The following is a 15,605-nucleotide window of genomic DNA, read 5'->3' on the forward strand; positions in this document are numbered from 1 at the left end:
CTTCGAATTCGGTTTGCATTAAAAGATATTCCCATTGTTGGCATTGGTGCTCCAAAAATATCACCTATTGTTTCAATTACACTCTATCTTTTTCTACGACTTAAAGGTTTACCTATCTCATGTATTCCATTAGTACCTCCATCTATATGAAAGATTTTTGGAAAGACCAGACCCATGTAACATGTCCCATACCAATGGTCCGGTAATCTCTAATAAGCTTTGTCCACATATGAAATATATACCAGGGAAAACTGGATCTTTCCCACCTTTAAATCCCCAACCCCCTATTATTATCGCTCCCACAAAGTAACTGTCATACACAGTGTTGTCTCTTCTAATACAGAATTTCCCTAACAATGGAGTGTCTATATTTATGGCCACATTTAAATTTCTATCATCAAGATTTTCATCTTCAAATGTCCAATATTTGGATTTTTCATGTTTTACTTTTTCACTACCTTTATAAGCAATTCTTCTCTCTTCAACCATATCTAAACATGCCTTCTCCTCAATTCTCATTTTGCATGTCAAATTATTTTTAAAAGCGTATTCTGGCTCAATTCATCTATTTCCAAAAATAATACCCCCAATACCTTCGCTGGCTTTACTTTATTCTTGGCATTAATTATTTTTAACTTCGCAAACATGTCATCTGAATTTGAATAATAGTATTCTAATTTTCCTGTTTGATAAAACAAACTTGCAATCACACTACACGTGACACCATATGTAAGTGGAAGATGATGATACGTCACCCCTTCTGAAACAGATGCAGATAATTTCACAAGGCCATAACAGTCACTAGCATCCATGGTCTTAACATATTCAAACAACAACCTTGAAAATTTATTTTTTTGGTATAGTCACTAATTGATCTATCTTGATGCATTTCTGGTCTATATATATGCTGTTTGTTAGACTTTGATTCAACATTTTGTTAATTTGAACTCACATTATGTTTTGACTTCACTAATATATCCTGAAAAGGAATGACAATAGCTAAAATTATCCATATCATTATTAATTGTCCTGTACATATCAAACACATTCTACACCATTTTCTAAAGATAGAACATTTCGTTTTATGATCGTTATTAACCATTTTTCTTTTTTTTTTACACAGCGATTTTTCTAACAATTTTTCTTCGACCTTTTGTCACCTATGGTCCCTTGCCTTTCACTTACAATGTTCTCCTTATATCAGGACTTCGGGTTTTTTCTTTACCTTATACCTTTGATCAATTATCACTTTTCTTTGTGATTCAGTTCTTTTACTCACTTTTCCCAATTGGCTTTGGGCAATATAAATTCTCTTGGCTACTGTTTACTTCTTCAATAGGAGGTAAAACAATATATGCCCATTCAGGTGATTTGTATTTCTGGTTTGGTCTTCTTACTCTTTTTGGCCTTTGAACAACTTCTATTCTTTTTCCCAACAACTCCTTTTACTGGTTATTTCATTTACTTGATCTTCTGGCTTTCTTGCTTTGTTAACCAGTTTAAATATCAGTCCATCAGTCTCTTTAGGCCAATTATCTCCTTTACAAACTCTTTTTGTTTTAGACTCCGAGGTATTATGTTCCACTCTCCAAGCTCTTTTTCTTGAACTCTTTCTCAATGGAGTTTCATCTGCACTGTTGTCAGTTTCACTCTCAGTTTCTTCAACAGTTTCATTTATGACAAACCTTATGACGTCTTTTTCTTTTTCAAAGTCAGTTTTCTTTTTTGACAGTTCTTTCACTCTATTAGGAACATCTCCATAGCTGGTACTTGGAATCTCATCCTTATCGTGAGTTGTTTCCTCTTTTCCAGTGTCAGGATTTTGGTTCCTGCCTTCAGAGCTTCCAGACTGTTCTCCGGTATTCTCTTGTTCACCAGTTTTCATCTCCACATTGCTCAGTGTCATTACTGGTGTCAGTCTCTACCAAATCTCGATCTTCAGATTGATCTTCAGAATTCGGTATTTTGACAATTTCTTCTTCTCCTTCAGATGCAGAGCTAGCATCTTATACTTCCAGATGTTGACGTTCTTGTCGAGCTTCAGTATCTAGATTTCTTTCTTGTTCACCTTCAGAATCAGAATCAGTTGTGCTTTCACCTGCCTCGTTTGGATTCTCAGGTTCAGGCACACGGATGGTGTGGCTTGCATGCACCCATCTCTTTACTCCAGCACATTTAGCTGCAGTGGTGCTGACCAATATGACCTGTCGTGGTCTCTGCCAGCGAGGCACCAAACAGTTTCTTCTGCGATGTACCTTTATCCGAACCCAATCTCCAGGAACTAGATCATGAGCTGGATGTTTCTCTTTCGTGTTTGATTCAGTTCCCACCTCATGAAACACAGAAGTCACCACGTCAGACAGGTTTTTGCAGTAATCCAGTATGATGTCATCATTAATAGTTAACAGTTTATCAACTAGTACAAATGCTTGTCTCATCACTCTACCCATCAAAATCTCATGTGGACTCAATCCAGTCTTTTTGTCAGGGATACTTCTTAATGTCATCAGAACAAGTGGTAAGGCGTCTGGCCACTTTAGTCCTGTTGCCAAACACATTTTTGCAATCCTGGTTTTTATTGTTCCATTCACTTGTTCAACTACCCCTGAAGTCTTAGGTCTGTAGGCACAATGCAATTTCTGGCGAATGTCCAGGGCTTCACAGATCATTTCCATAAGTTATTTTTGGAAATGCGTTCCACGATCAGTTTTGATTGGAAATCCAAATCTTAGGATTATTTCACGTAAAAGCAACTTTGCAACAGTTAGTCCATCATTTCTCCTCGTGGGGAAAGCCTTCACCCATCGAGAAAACAAACAAATGATCACTAAAACATACCTGAGCCTATTACAAGGTGGAAGTTCTATGAAATCCAATTGCATTCTTGTGAATGGACCTCCCTCCCATCCTATGGTTCCCAGACTCACAATTGTTTTTCTGTGTGGATTAAATTGCTGACACACCAGACATCTTTGGCACAAGCTTTCAGCAATCATCCTGAACTTGGGATTATACCACGATTGTCTACATAGACGAAGCATGGCATCTCTTCCAACATGAGCTTGCCCATGATACATTCATTCGGGCCATATTTGAAATCATGCTATCGGGCATTAATGGGCTTTCATCTTTGTAAACCCACATTTCATCTTCTTCTCTTTGCCTACATCCTGCCTTTAACCAGACATTCTTCTCTTCCTCATCAGCTTCTTCCTGCATTTGCCTCACTTCCTGCCAAGTCTCAACTACTGTGGTTAGCATTAAAGGACTTGAAATATGCTCTTTGCTTCTGTCTCGATTTATAGATGCAAGATTTCTGGCATAATATTTTGCAATGGAATCTACATACCTGTTACCTAGAGTTCTGTTGTCATCTCCTTTTTTATGTGCTGCGCATTTCACTACTGCAATCTTATCAGGCAATTAAATTGCGTCAATCAACATTCTCACAAATTCTGCATTACGTATGGAGGATCCTGCAGAAGTTAAATAACCTCTTTGGGACCACAGTTGTCCGTAGTCATGGACAACTCCAAATCCATACTGACTATCAGTCACTATGGTAACCTTGATTTCCTTTTCCAACTCACATGCTCGAATCAATGCAATCAATTCCGCTATTTGAGCAGAACGAATTCCTTTCAGACAAGATACTTCCAATACATCTGCTACTGTGCAAACTGCATATGCAGCACTAAGAACACCTTCATTTGTTCTCAGACACGAACCATCAACAAACATTACATAATCAGATTCAGGCAATGGCTCATCTCTGATGCCTGGTCTTGGTTTGGTACAGTATTCAAGAACATCTAGGCATTTGTGATCAACTTCATTTCTTACTTCAGTTTCCATGGTATCAGGCAATAGTGTAGAAGGATTGATATTTACACATCTAGAGGTTGTCACATTTTCCGCTCCCAGAATTATTTTCTCGTATTTCGTCATCCTATTGTTGGTGAGATACTTTTTTTGTGCTAGTGAGGAGAATCTCCACAGAACGAGGTACATACACCCTCACAGGAAATCCCATCACTATTCCTTCACTTTGTTCTAGACTCACGCTTATAGCTGCTATTGCTTTTAGACAACCTGGCAACGCCTTTGCAACTGGGTCCAAAACAGATGAGAAATATGCAATTGGCTTTCTCAGTTTTCAATGTCTCAGAATTAGTACTGACAATGCACATTCTTCTCGTTCACTGCAGTACAGTTAAAACTCTTTTTCATAGTCAGGCATCCCTAAAGCTGGTGCTTCACATAAGCTCGTTTTTTGCTGTTCAAATGCTTCCATCTCAGTTTTGGTCAGTACTAAGGATCTCTGATATCTGCTCTGCTTAATCTCTGTAATGGTTTTGCTATCAGTGAAAGTCCACTATTCCATTGTCTACCGTAACCTACCATTCCCAGTAATATTCTTACTTGTCTTTGAGTCTTTGGTAGTTGCATTCCTTGTATCATTTTGATTCTTTCTGCAGTGACTTGTCTGATTCCTTTGGCAATCTTATGACATAAGTATTGCACTTCTTTCTGAGAAAATTGTAATTTAGATGGAGACACTTTATGTCCCACTTCTGCCAAATGATTCAGCAATGCAACGGTATCTGTTACACATGGATCTTTTGTCTGTGATGCTACTAGGAGATTGTCAATGTACTGAACCAATGCAGACTCTCCAGGCATGCTCAAACTTTCTAGTGATTTCTTTAGCAACTGATTAAAGATAGATGAACTTTCAGTATACCCTTGAGGAATTCGGCACCATGCCAAAATACGATCTCCGAACCAGAACTCAAATATTGGCTGGCTTTCTGGGTGTAATGGATCAGTAAAGAACGCATTACACAGATCAATCACAGTGTACCATTCTGCATCATGGGGAATTTGATATAAAATCACTGCTGGATTTGGTACAATTGGACAACATGGGACAACTATTTTATTAACCTTTCTAAAGTCTTGTACAATCCTAAATGTTCCGTTTGGCTTTTTCAATCCCATTATCGGTGAATTACAAGGACTACTTTCTATCTCTCTCAAAATGCTTTGATCAATCATTTTGTTTATTACTGGAGTTAATCCTTCAATTGTCTCTGCTATCATTTTGTATTGGGGAACTTTCGGGTAACTTACACCTTCTTTTATAGAGACTTTTCCAGGATGTACGTCTTTCATTAATCCAATATATTCTCCTGTGAAATCCCACACCTTCTCTTTCACTACCTTTTTCAATTCATTTGGTATCTTTTCTCGATCAAACACAGGAAACAACTTATTTTTCTCGGCCTCAATCATAAGCATGGTCATTTTATACAGGCTATCTTCATCTGGGATTTGCAGTTCTATGCCATCTGGTGAACAGTATATGGCACAGTTCACACAAAATGTCTCGTCCTAACAAATGTACAGGGCTACTATCACACAACACAAATCGGTGCATGTCTTTAAAATTTCCAATTTCTACTTCAACTGGTTGTGTTAAGGAGGTTTTAATCAGTCTATTAGCTATACCTACAACTTGGATACTTTCTCCCAAAAGAGGGAGATTTTGGACTTCCGTTGATCTAACAGTAGAACGGGTAGCACTAATGTCCACTAGGAAAGTTATTTCTATATCATTCACCTTTCCGTTTACAAATGGACCAGACTGATCTACCTCAAGAGTGGCTCCAAGCACACACTCTTCTCCCTCTCTCAGGCACTGTCAGAAACTTTCATCCGACTCACTCCCACCTTCCTCTTGTAACCAATACTGGGGACTCACATTCACTCTGGGCGATTGGTTTACCTGCTCGCCTCTGCTGAATCCTGTCTCTGCACTGTATCTCTGTAGATTTACACTGTGTGGAAGTGGCGGTTGTGGCACCTGACTTTGTTGAGTAACTATCTGCTGCTGTTGTGGTTGCTGTTGAATTACCTCATGCTGCACCTGTGGATTCAATGATGTATTTTCGGGATTTATTTTTTTTTTTAATATTTTTTTATTTTTCCTTTCAAAGAAAAAAGCACACATTAAAAGTAGCAAAAAATAAAACAAGCTTTTCTCATCTTACATTTGTTCACCTCACAATATCAAAGAAAATCCTTAATCGAAAGAACCAAAAAAAAAAAAAAAAAAAAAGAAGAAAAAAAGAAACCATATACATTTCATTGAAGGGAGCCAATACATGGGCATATCATATTTTGGCATTTTAACAATTTACACTCTATCAACCTATTCCTGCCCTCCATTTCTCCAGTGGTCCCCAAATCTTGAGGCCCCGAGCTCTCCCGACCTTGCCTTTTCTAGCATAAATATGTTTCTCAAGATTATATATAGCAATGAGATTTGCTAACCATATTTGCATAGATGGAGGACTCTTATCTAGCCATACTCTGGCTAACATTAATCTGAACACAGCAGCTGCCATAAACAAAAACATTACGTCGCCCGAGTCCGTTTGTGGATTTCCCTCATCAACCCCCAACATAATTAAACTTACTGAAAAGGTTATCTGTATCCTTAATGTATTAACTAAAAAGTGTTCAATGTCCTTAATTAATGTATGTAGCTGCGGACATGTAGCAAACATGTGGACAATATCAGCCTCTATGGAGTTGCATCTAGGACATGTAGTGCCCTCTGAACCCCCCCACCTCGTAATCCTAGCTGGAGTATAATACAATGAAAACAAGGTTTTATAATGTTGGGCTTGCAAGGGGGCAGAACAAAGCATGGTCCGACCTAGTTCTAGGGATTCGTTAAAAACTTCCGGGGTAACCTCTATCCTCTCCTCCCATTTAGCCCTATGCTTATCTAGATCGTCTGGTCTATTTTTTGCCAAGGCAGCATATATTAACCTAATTGAGTATTCCTCTCCCGCAATTATCCCTTCCATCAGCTCATAAGGTTGAAAACCCAATGGCCCCCCTTGCTTGTTTCTTAAAAAACTCCTTATCTGAAGATATTTAAAAAAATCTCTTCTATTTATGTTGTATATATTCACCAAATCCTTGAATTGTACCATAATCTCAGAGTTCATTAAGTCCCCAATTTGATGTATCCCTTTATCTTCCCAACCAGCCATTACATGATCAGAGAAAATATCTTCAGGGAAGGATTTATTTTTATAAACTTTGGTATATCTATTAAACCTGCCCATACCTGTTTTCTTCAAAAACAAACTCCATATTTTAAGTGCCGCCCTAAGTGTCTTATACGCCTGTCTTCTAAGCTGACCCAAGTCAGTAAAATAGAGAAAGCAATTCTCAGCATTCTCTCCTAGTACCGCTGTGTAGGCTTCCACTGACATATTAATAGACTTTGATGACCCTCCTCCTCCCCCTATCAGTCCCTGGATATACTGGAGAGCCGCAGCCAAATAGTACATCCTAAAGTCTGGTGCGCCCCAGCCCCCTCTATCCCTTGGCAACGTAATAAATTGATAAGCCCTACGAGTTTTTCCTTGGGCCCATATAAATCTATTAACTACATTCTCCAACATACTAAACCATTTATTCTCGAAAATTAAAGGTATTGACCTAAATAAATACAAACATTTGGGTAAGACCATCATTTTTAACACATTCGTGCAGCCAACCAGTGAAAGGTGCAGATTGTTTATCCTTTCCAGATCACTTTTTACCTTCACAATCAATGGCTTGATGTTACACTCGACTACCTCCTCCAGATTTGCGGAAATATCGATCCCTAAGTATATTGCACTGCTAACCACCCTAGTATCCTGGCTAACTGCAAACCTATTCAAGATTATTTGGGTCTTTGTTTTGTTTAGACTATAACCCGATACCAGTCCAAATTCCTGTGCCTCTGCTTCTATACCTATCATAGCCCTATCTGGGTTGGGAGTCAGTATAGCAACATCATCCGCATAAGCGAGGGTTTTCACGGTCCTATCATTTATTGTCATAGTCTGAATCTCAGGGTTTCCCTCTAATTTACGAAGTAGTGGCTCTATGTATAAGGCAAAAAGTAATGGAGAAGACGGGCAACCCTGTCTGGTCCCTCTTTGTATATGTACTGGATCTGTATTTTCGGGATTAACTCTTGGTGGATACTTACACTCTTTCTTCCAATGCCCTATTCTGCCGCATTTATGACAAGGGAACTTTTTCTTAATCTCTTCTATATTTCCTACCAATTTTGTTTTGTTAAAATTTCCCTTAAATTTTCCTTGACTGTCTGTATTTTTATTCTCCAATTGTGTTACTTGGTGTTCTGCTACCTTCACTTGTGCCCACAAAGCTTTTTCCTTTAGCTTCTTTTGTTTAGCTTCAATTTCATCACTACAATATTTAGCGTGTCTCAATACCTCATCCAATGTACTCGATTGCCATCCTATTAAACTATGCCTAATCATTTCTCCAATTTCTGGTCTTAAACCATATACAAATCGATATACGAAATTGCTCATGTCTTTTTCACTCACAGCAGTCTTTCATAAAATGCATGTACAGATTCCTTCGATTCCTGTATAGTTCTGTCTATTTGAACCCAATCTGTTTCTTTTGGTGGAATTTTATTCTTCAAAAACACTATTACTTATTACTTAAATCATTGGCTCCATGCCCCGCAAAACGACCTGGCATATCTAGCGGACAGAGCACAATTAGGTACACACAGCCTCCTAACCCCGCTATATAACCGGGGTCTCATGGCGAAGCTTATTGGCCCAACCAGGCACACGGTGCAGCTCTGGCATAAGGCGCAGGCATGATTCAATTGGAACGGGGTTATTACTAAACTTACACCATTGTAGGACGCTAAGCGACTCGGTTGCCTGAGATTTAGTAAGGGATTTACCCAGTGGGATAATATTTGATTCACAACAGTAGGGGACCTGTGGACCAGCAACGGGATGATCCCTTTCTCACAACTGCAGCAGCAGTACGAGTTGGGCTCCAATGAAACCTACAGATACATACAAATAAGGCATGCTTTGATGACAGTTATCGAGCCAGGGTCGACAGTCCCTGAATCTTCACCGCTAGAAGACCGTCTGCTCACCGACTTTATGCAGACAGGTGCCACATCACTCACGTATCGGAAGCTACTGGATAATCTTCCAGACCCCCTACTTAAATTGAAGGAGAAGTGGTAGACTGAATTGGGTGACATGGACGAGACTGACTGGAATGCCGCATTGGCATCTCCACGAGAAGCAGGTATTTCAGCGCGATTTAGATTGATACAATTCAAAATACTTCACAGAGTTTACTACACCAGAACCACCCTATATAAAATGCACAGAGCGGAACACCCGAACTGCCTCAGAGGTTGTGGCGAGGAGGGGACACTGCTTCACACACTTTGGGACTGCCCGATTATCGCTGCATATTGGAGACAAATCATGCGCACCATTTCCCAAACCTTAGAGACGTCACTTGCACCAGATCCCCGGGTGTGCTTACTGAATGTTTGGGAGGGGAGCGATCTGACGCGTCGAGGGCAGCAATGGGTTACGATTGGGGTCATGGTGGCCAAGCGAGATATAGCGCAGAAGTGGGGTGTAGCAGAGTCACCGACACTAACACAGTGGTGCAGGGGGATGGACAGACTTATGGTGGTCGAGCGAGCAGTATATAAAATGAGAGCTAATCCTCGCAAGTGGAACAAGATATGGCAAGCATGGAACAGCTATAGGGGAGATCTGTGCGAACCTCTACCTGAGGACGACATAGATAGCTCAGGGGACGAAGAAGGGATAGAAGACTGATGCACCAGAGGATGGCTGAGTGGAATTGAGTAAGGGACTGGGATACGCATACATCTAAGTTCTACCAAGGTATGGGGCAGGAGAGGGTTGCAGGGGGATAAGTGGGTCTCGCGGCCAGCATGGGGTACCTGAAGTACATTGCCTTTGACATTTATAACTACCTGAATTTAATGAGTCTAAAGTTTTGTTGTATAAAAATAAAATGTAAGACTACTCATACTGTATATATATTATGCGGAAGCCTGACATGAAACATTAACAAACGCTGCCGGGCCGGAAGGTTGTCGGCTGAATAGCTGTGTACCCATGAAGGAAAACTCTCTGTTTGATGTACGATGAATCACCAGCTTATACTGAATAACGTTGTATTTCTTGGCAATTACCAATAAAGTCTTACAAAAAAAACCACTATTACTTGTTCATACTTTCTCATGACTTCAGTTGATGGAGCACCTGTTATTTTATCTCGAGCATGTTCCCCTTTTGGCCAATTTACAGTTATCTTGCACTCAGTCCACAGATCTGCTGGTACAACTATGTCAAATAATCCATCCAGATCAACCCATAATACTTTTGAAACTTTCACAAATCGATCTACTTGTCGATACCATTCTACTGGTTTTTCTCTCAATCTGGGGAAATCATTTGTAAAGGATAATATATCCTGTCTATTCCAAGGAACATGTACATAACCTCCACCAGGTATTTCTCTCATAGGGAATTCATTTGCAACTGTTTCTTTTTCTCTCACAGGGAACGCTAATGTAGATTTATCACTGGCCTCTTCTTTCTTCTTTGCCCATTTTATTCTCCACTTATTCACATCTCCCATCTCCTTAGTAGTGCAATCAATTCTTTGATCTGGGTTAGCCTTCCTGCAGTATTCATATTTTCAATATCCTTTTCTGAAAAGTCTACTCTGCAGGATTTTTGTAATGTTTTATTCTTTGTGAATTCTACTTCAAATTCATTCGCTAATCCTTCTAATTGATCATGTACAGACTTCGCTTTCCATGTTATGCTCTTGCACATGAACATAAATTCATCATCTTTTTACGTTTTTAATCTGTCTGTTCCAATTGTTTCAATAATGAATTCTTCCATATTGATTTTTAATCTTGCCACATCTAATACTTTAGGTTCATGTTCCTTTAATTTCAAAGTTTTTATCCAATCACTTAATTCTTGTTCCGATGGTCCTATAGGAGTCTGTGTTAAATCTATTTTCTCTATACTCTTCTCAGATGTAGCAGAGTCAGATTCTGCTCCGGTTGCATACTTATAAGGTAAACTCTGATTGAAAGTTAAGTCAGGTGGATTTACATTATTTGCTCGCTTGATTTCTGACAAATTTGGATAAATATTTTCTTTTACCTTTTGCAAACTTTGCTGTAAAGGGATTGTCAAACTTGGCTCTTTTATTCTTTGGTATTCAAACACCGGAATTACAGGTCCTATCGTTACTGGGACTGTTACTGCTTCTATGCTTTTCGTAAGTTCTTGTATCTTTTCTGTCAATTCATTTGTAGATCGTTTATATTCAGCAGCACTTGTTTGTTCTTCAATTCATTTTTCTACTCTATTTACACTTCCTCTTATATTATTTTGCATGGGAGTACCGGTAAGTCTTGATTCTGTCATTGAGGCATTTGGGATATATCTCATGTCTACTCTTTCTGGTATATCTCTAGAATTAGATAATTGCCTTGGCGTTTCATTAACTCTATCTTCTACTGGTGGAGCATTAGGTGTGGTCCATAAAGAACCTGGTTCATATGGTGGTGGTCTCCTATTTAATATTTCTTCCAGTACAGCATCCTCTGATTCACCATCACCATAACTTTCTTTCCCTGTTTCTACATTTTTTCTCTTCTCTGTACATTTCCGCCTTTCATATTCATCCACTAATCTGACTGGATACATTCCATCACACATGTCAGCATTTCTCCATCTGCGCATTCTACTCTCACGTGTCTCTCCCCATAATCCACGTAATCTACCTCTCGGTCTGGGATGTCTTTCCGACCTTTCTCATTCCATTTCATGCATCTCATCTTCCCATTCAACTAGAGCTTCAAATTGAGTCGGTCTAGGTCTTGGCTCAAGCTTCATTATCCTCTCTCTCAAGTTTCACAAAACTCCCAAATTAAAAGATCCGACTTCTGGGAAAGCTAACGCACCATAATTCCTAGTATACTTTGCCCAATTTTCTAACCAAACGCAAGTATGGTAACCATATTTCGACAACATATAGGAAGCAGGCGTTTTCGGGGGAGGAAGTAATTTTCCCTCTCTTGTTACTATCGCCTTATCCTTTACAAACACATTTTTCAATTTCTTAAACCATGAAGGTTTCTCCTTTTCTTCTTCGTAATAGTAATCCATTTTTCTGTAAATTCCCTGTCTTTCAAAAGATCACGTACTTCTCTGTTGCTGTTCCGTAACACCAACCTTTCACAGCGCGGTTTACACTAGCGTACCAATTAGAACAAGATACGTCTCCTTAGAGCTTAACCAATAGTTTCAATGTTTTCCGTGATGCACCAATCAGCCCTTATTCTGTCTTGGTCATGAGGACCAATCCCTGCACAACACTTTTGACATCAGCTCATGCTCTGGCTTCTGCAGCTTCGACTGATCCCTCCTTTACAAGGTTTATCGAGAAGCTGTATTTAGAAGATATACAACTAAATCAGTTAGTAACTTACACAAAACAACTCTATGTGTTTGTTTCGCTAAACAAAGTGATAGAATTTTCTCAATCACACAAGTATTCTGTATTTCCAGTAGACAGCGCTTACCTCTTCTCTACCACAGAATTTTTACACTCACCGATAAAGCAGCGCTTATCTCTACCTTTACCCTTCTCTCAAGCTCGGGTTAAGCTCTATTAATCTCTCAGCAGTAAGTTTTAGATCAGGATATGCAATGATTCCTGTACTTGAAGGCTAAGATTTTATAGACTGTCCTCGCTATACATTTATTCTTTCACACGTAAGTCCCTAAACTTGTAATATGCGACAAAACCAATGTAGTATACTACGATACTACTTTTTGAAACAGACTATGTGATGTGCGACTTCACTTGCCACACTTCCTCTGCCTGCAGACAGAGGCACCAGCTTCACGCAATCCTCGGAAGCCTTTCAGGACTACATATAACGTAATACGAACTCAGCAGATGTTAGTCATAATTCTGTACATCAAAACCCTTATATATCACTCTATACATAATCCTAGCTAATTCTATAGCAAACCAATGCTCTGCTACCAAGATAATAACTGATGCAGCGCTACTCCGGAAATATTTTCTAAAACCATATCACCTTTCCCTGAAGTACCAAATCATACATCTACTCATCAGTGGGGCCCATAACACTGCGAGTTACTCACAAAACACTTCCATCCTATTTCATGGATCAGTGAGATTCAAAGGAGAGCTGATGTATCATAGCGGAGTGTCTAAATTAATACTAAATATTTATACTATTTACACCTGCAGTTTAAATGAGTTTTACCATGGTTTTTATCAACAAGACATTTTTATTCAGACACGCCACCATTATGGTCGATGAATCTGCTAGTAAAAAATTAGGCGTAGGAAAATACAAGACCAGCTTAATTCTCTATTTATCGAATTTTTATTAAAACAAAGTTTAGCGTGTCTAACAGTTTATACACTTTATTGATTTCTAAAGGAGTAAAAGTTTTATCTCAAACAGTTATATTCATTTATTTCAGAGATTCAGAAATAGACATTATTATTTAGATTTCAGAACAAAAATATTAGCAAAAGACAGATAGTTCTCAAAATTAATTTTCTCCTAACTTCCCTAACCAATAACCTCATCTAAAGCTCAGTTCTCACTCAAAGAAAATAAAACATTTATTCAAGAATCAGGGGCGGCTCTAGGCTCATGGTGGCCCTGGGCAGGGAGCTTTGGTAGGGGGCCCCGGAAGAGGGGGTCGGGGCAGAGCCCCCCGGAGCTCAGGAGGGGGGGTCAGGGTGTTAGGAAGTGGAACAGAGCCGGAGGCCGCCAAATCCCTGCCAGGTGCCGCCACGCAAATATGTATCCATCCTCAGAGGATTATTATATTAAGGATATATATTGGCATGGAGGCCCCTGGGGTTTAGTGGCCCTGTGCAGGTGCACAGCTCGCCCCTGCAAGAATTCTTACATCTCAGGAAAATCAGCATACCGACAGCATCTCAGGAGGAAATCGGAAGAGAGTTTTCTCTTAAAGAAAATCAAGACTTTTTATACCTTTTTCACTAACTTTATCTATCTACAAAAGTAACTATCAGCCCAAACTCAAGTTCTGATTGGACAATTTGAGGGTGGATGAGCATCACCTCATCATTCTAATATTCAATTTCCGTAGCATCAGCTGAATTTTAAAGAGTCCTTTGTTTGAGAAAGTCTTTGCACTAGTCACATCTTCAACTAGTTACTACACGATCCTTTCCCACGATCAGTAACTCAAATCTTCATTCTTTTGGCAGTCATCAGGACTTCCAGGGCAAGTCGTCCTTGAACTGCTTTCATTCAGGCACAGGCAGCTCACATTCAATCTCGGCCTTGGGCTGCGCATGCTCAGTTAATTTTCCATTCACAGTTAATGATGCAGCCATCTTTTTACTAGGCCTCACGGGCCAGAACGGGAACTATCATAGAAACAACACAAATAAATGTTAATTATTTGAAATATAACCCTTATGTTTACCTCCCCCCATACTAAGGGTTCCCCTATTAGTTGTTACTTAGCAAATAAGCAACATATATGCATGATATACTCACTTATCTCCATGTCTTTGCCACAAAACACATAAACAGAAAGCACATTTATGCCGCTTTTGAATAAATTAAAGCTTTGCATTAATAAACAACATGACAACATTACTAAATGAGTCAGTTATAGTTCTCCATGCAAGCAGATTAATATTTCCCACGTGTATTTGTGTGTGCATTCTATACTATGTTAGTTAATTTTCCACACCACACAATTTAATAAAGGTTCCAGTTATGAGGAAATGACTTCACGAGAGGTATACAAAATTTTGTTTTTCCACCTCGCTCCATCATATGCATTTGTACTAGCAACGGAAGCGAATGTAAAACAAGGAAAATAATCACTTTTGTATTTTCATAACTCACTTGGGTTCTCAAAAGTTCTCATGAACGTTTGTGGGATTTGAAAAAACACAGATATTGGCAGCTCCACTGCTTTCACATTTTCTGTGGGCCAGAAAATCTCTTGTTTGGAGCTGGAGTTGGCTGACCCACTTGGCATGTTTGCACAAAGGCAATGGAGGATACTGCATCCTGCTTTCCTGATGCATCAAATTCTCATTTGCATTGTTTGTATGGCGTCATTCCCTTCTAAAACTGGTCCCCAACATAAGGGGGGGGATCAGACTTTATCCCCAATCTTTAAATCAATTCTTAGCCTTTTCCGCCATGAAGGTGGCACTACTGATTGGGTTGGGCATAGCGTAGGCATTTCCTGGGGGGTTTCCACGATGAGGTCTGAGAGGATGTGACTCTTGGTTGAGTGTGAGCGTTAGTCAGGGTCTCTCCTGCTGACTTTGCCCCAGTGCTTTCCCAGAAGTGGGCAGCATGCAGAGATGGAAGTGTTGATGCTCCTTAGCAATGAGGAAAATGCATTGGCAAAGCCAATAAGTCTTGTCTTTGCGAGATCTATTGGCTTTGTTGATAAAACGAACAGACTCACATATCCACTGCTCAAATTAATTTCATAATTCCCTATACTAATTCACCCCTATTCCTTTTTGGGTTCCGAAGTAGTGTGCTACTCGCTGAAAAGTGCTTCAGTGCCTCGTCAGGGGTAGTAAGCTCTATATCAATGCAATTACAATAACTGTTTTAG

This window comes from Lissotriton vulgaris, unplaced genomic scaffold (assembly GCF_964263255.1).
Source record: "Lissotriton vulgaris unplaced genomic scaffold, aLisVul1.2 SCAFFOLD_1533, whole genome shotgun sequence".
NCBI lineage: Eukaryota > Metazoa > Chordata > Amphibia > Caudata > Salamandridae > Lissotriton > Lissotriton vulgaris.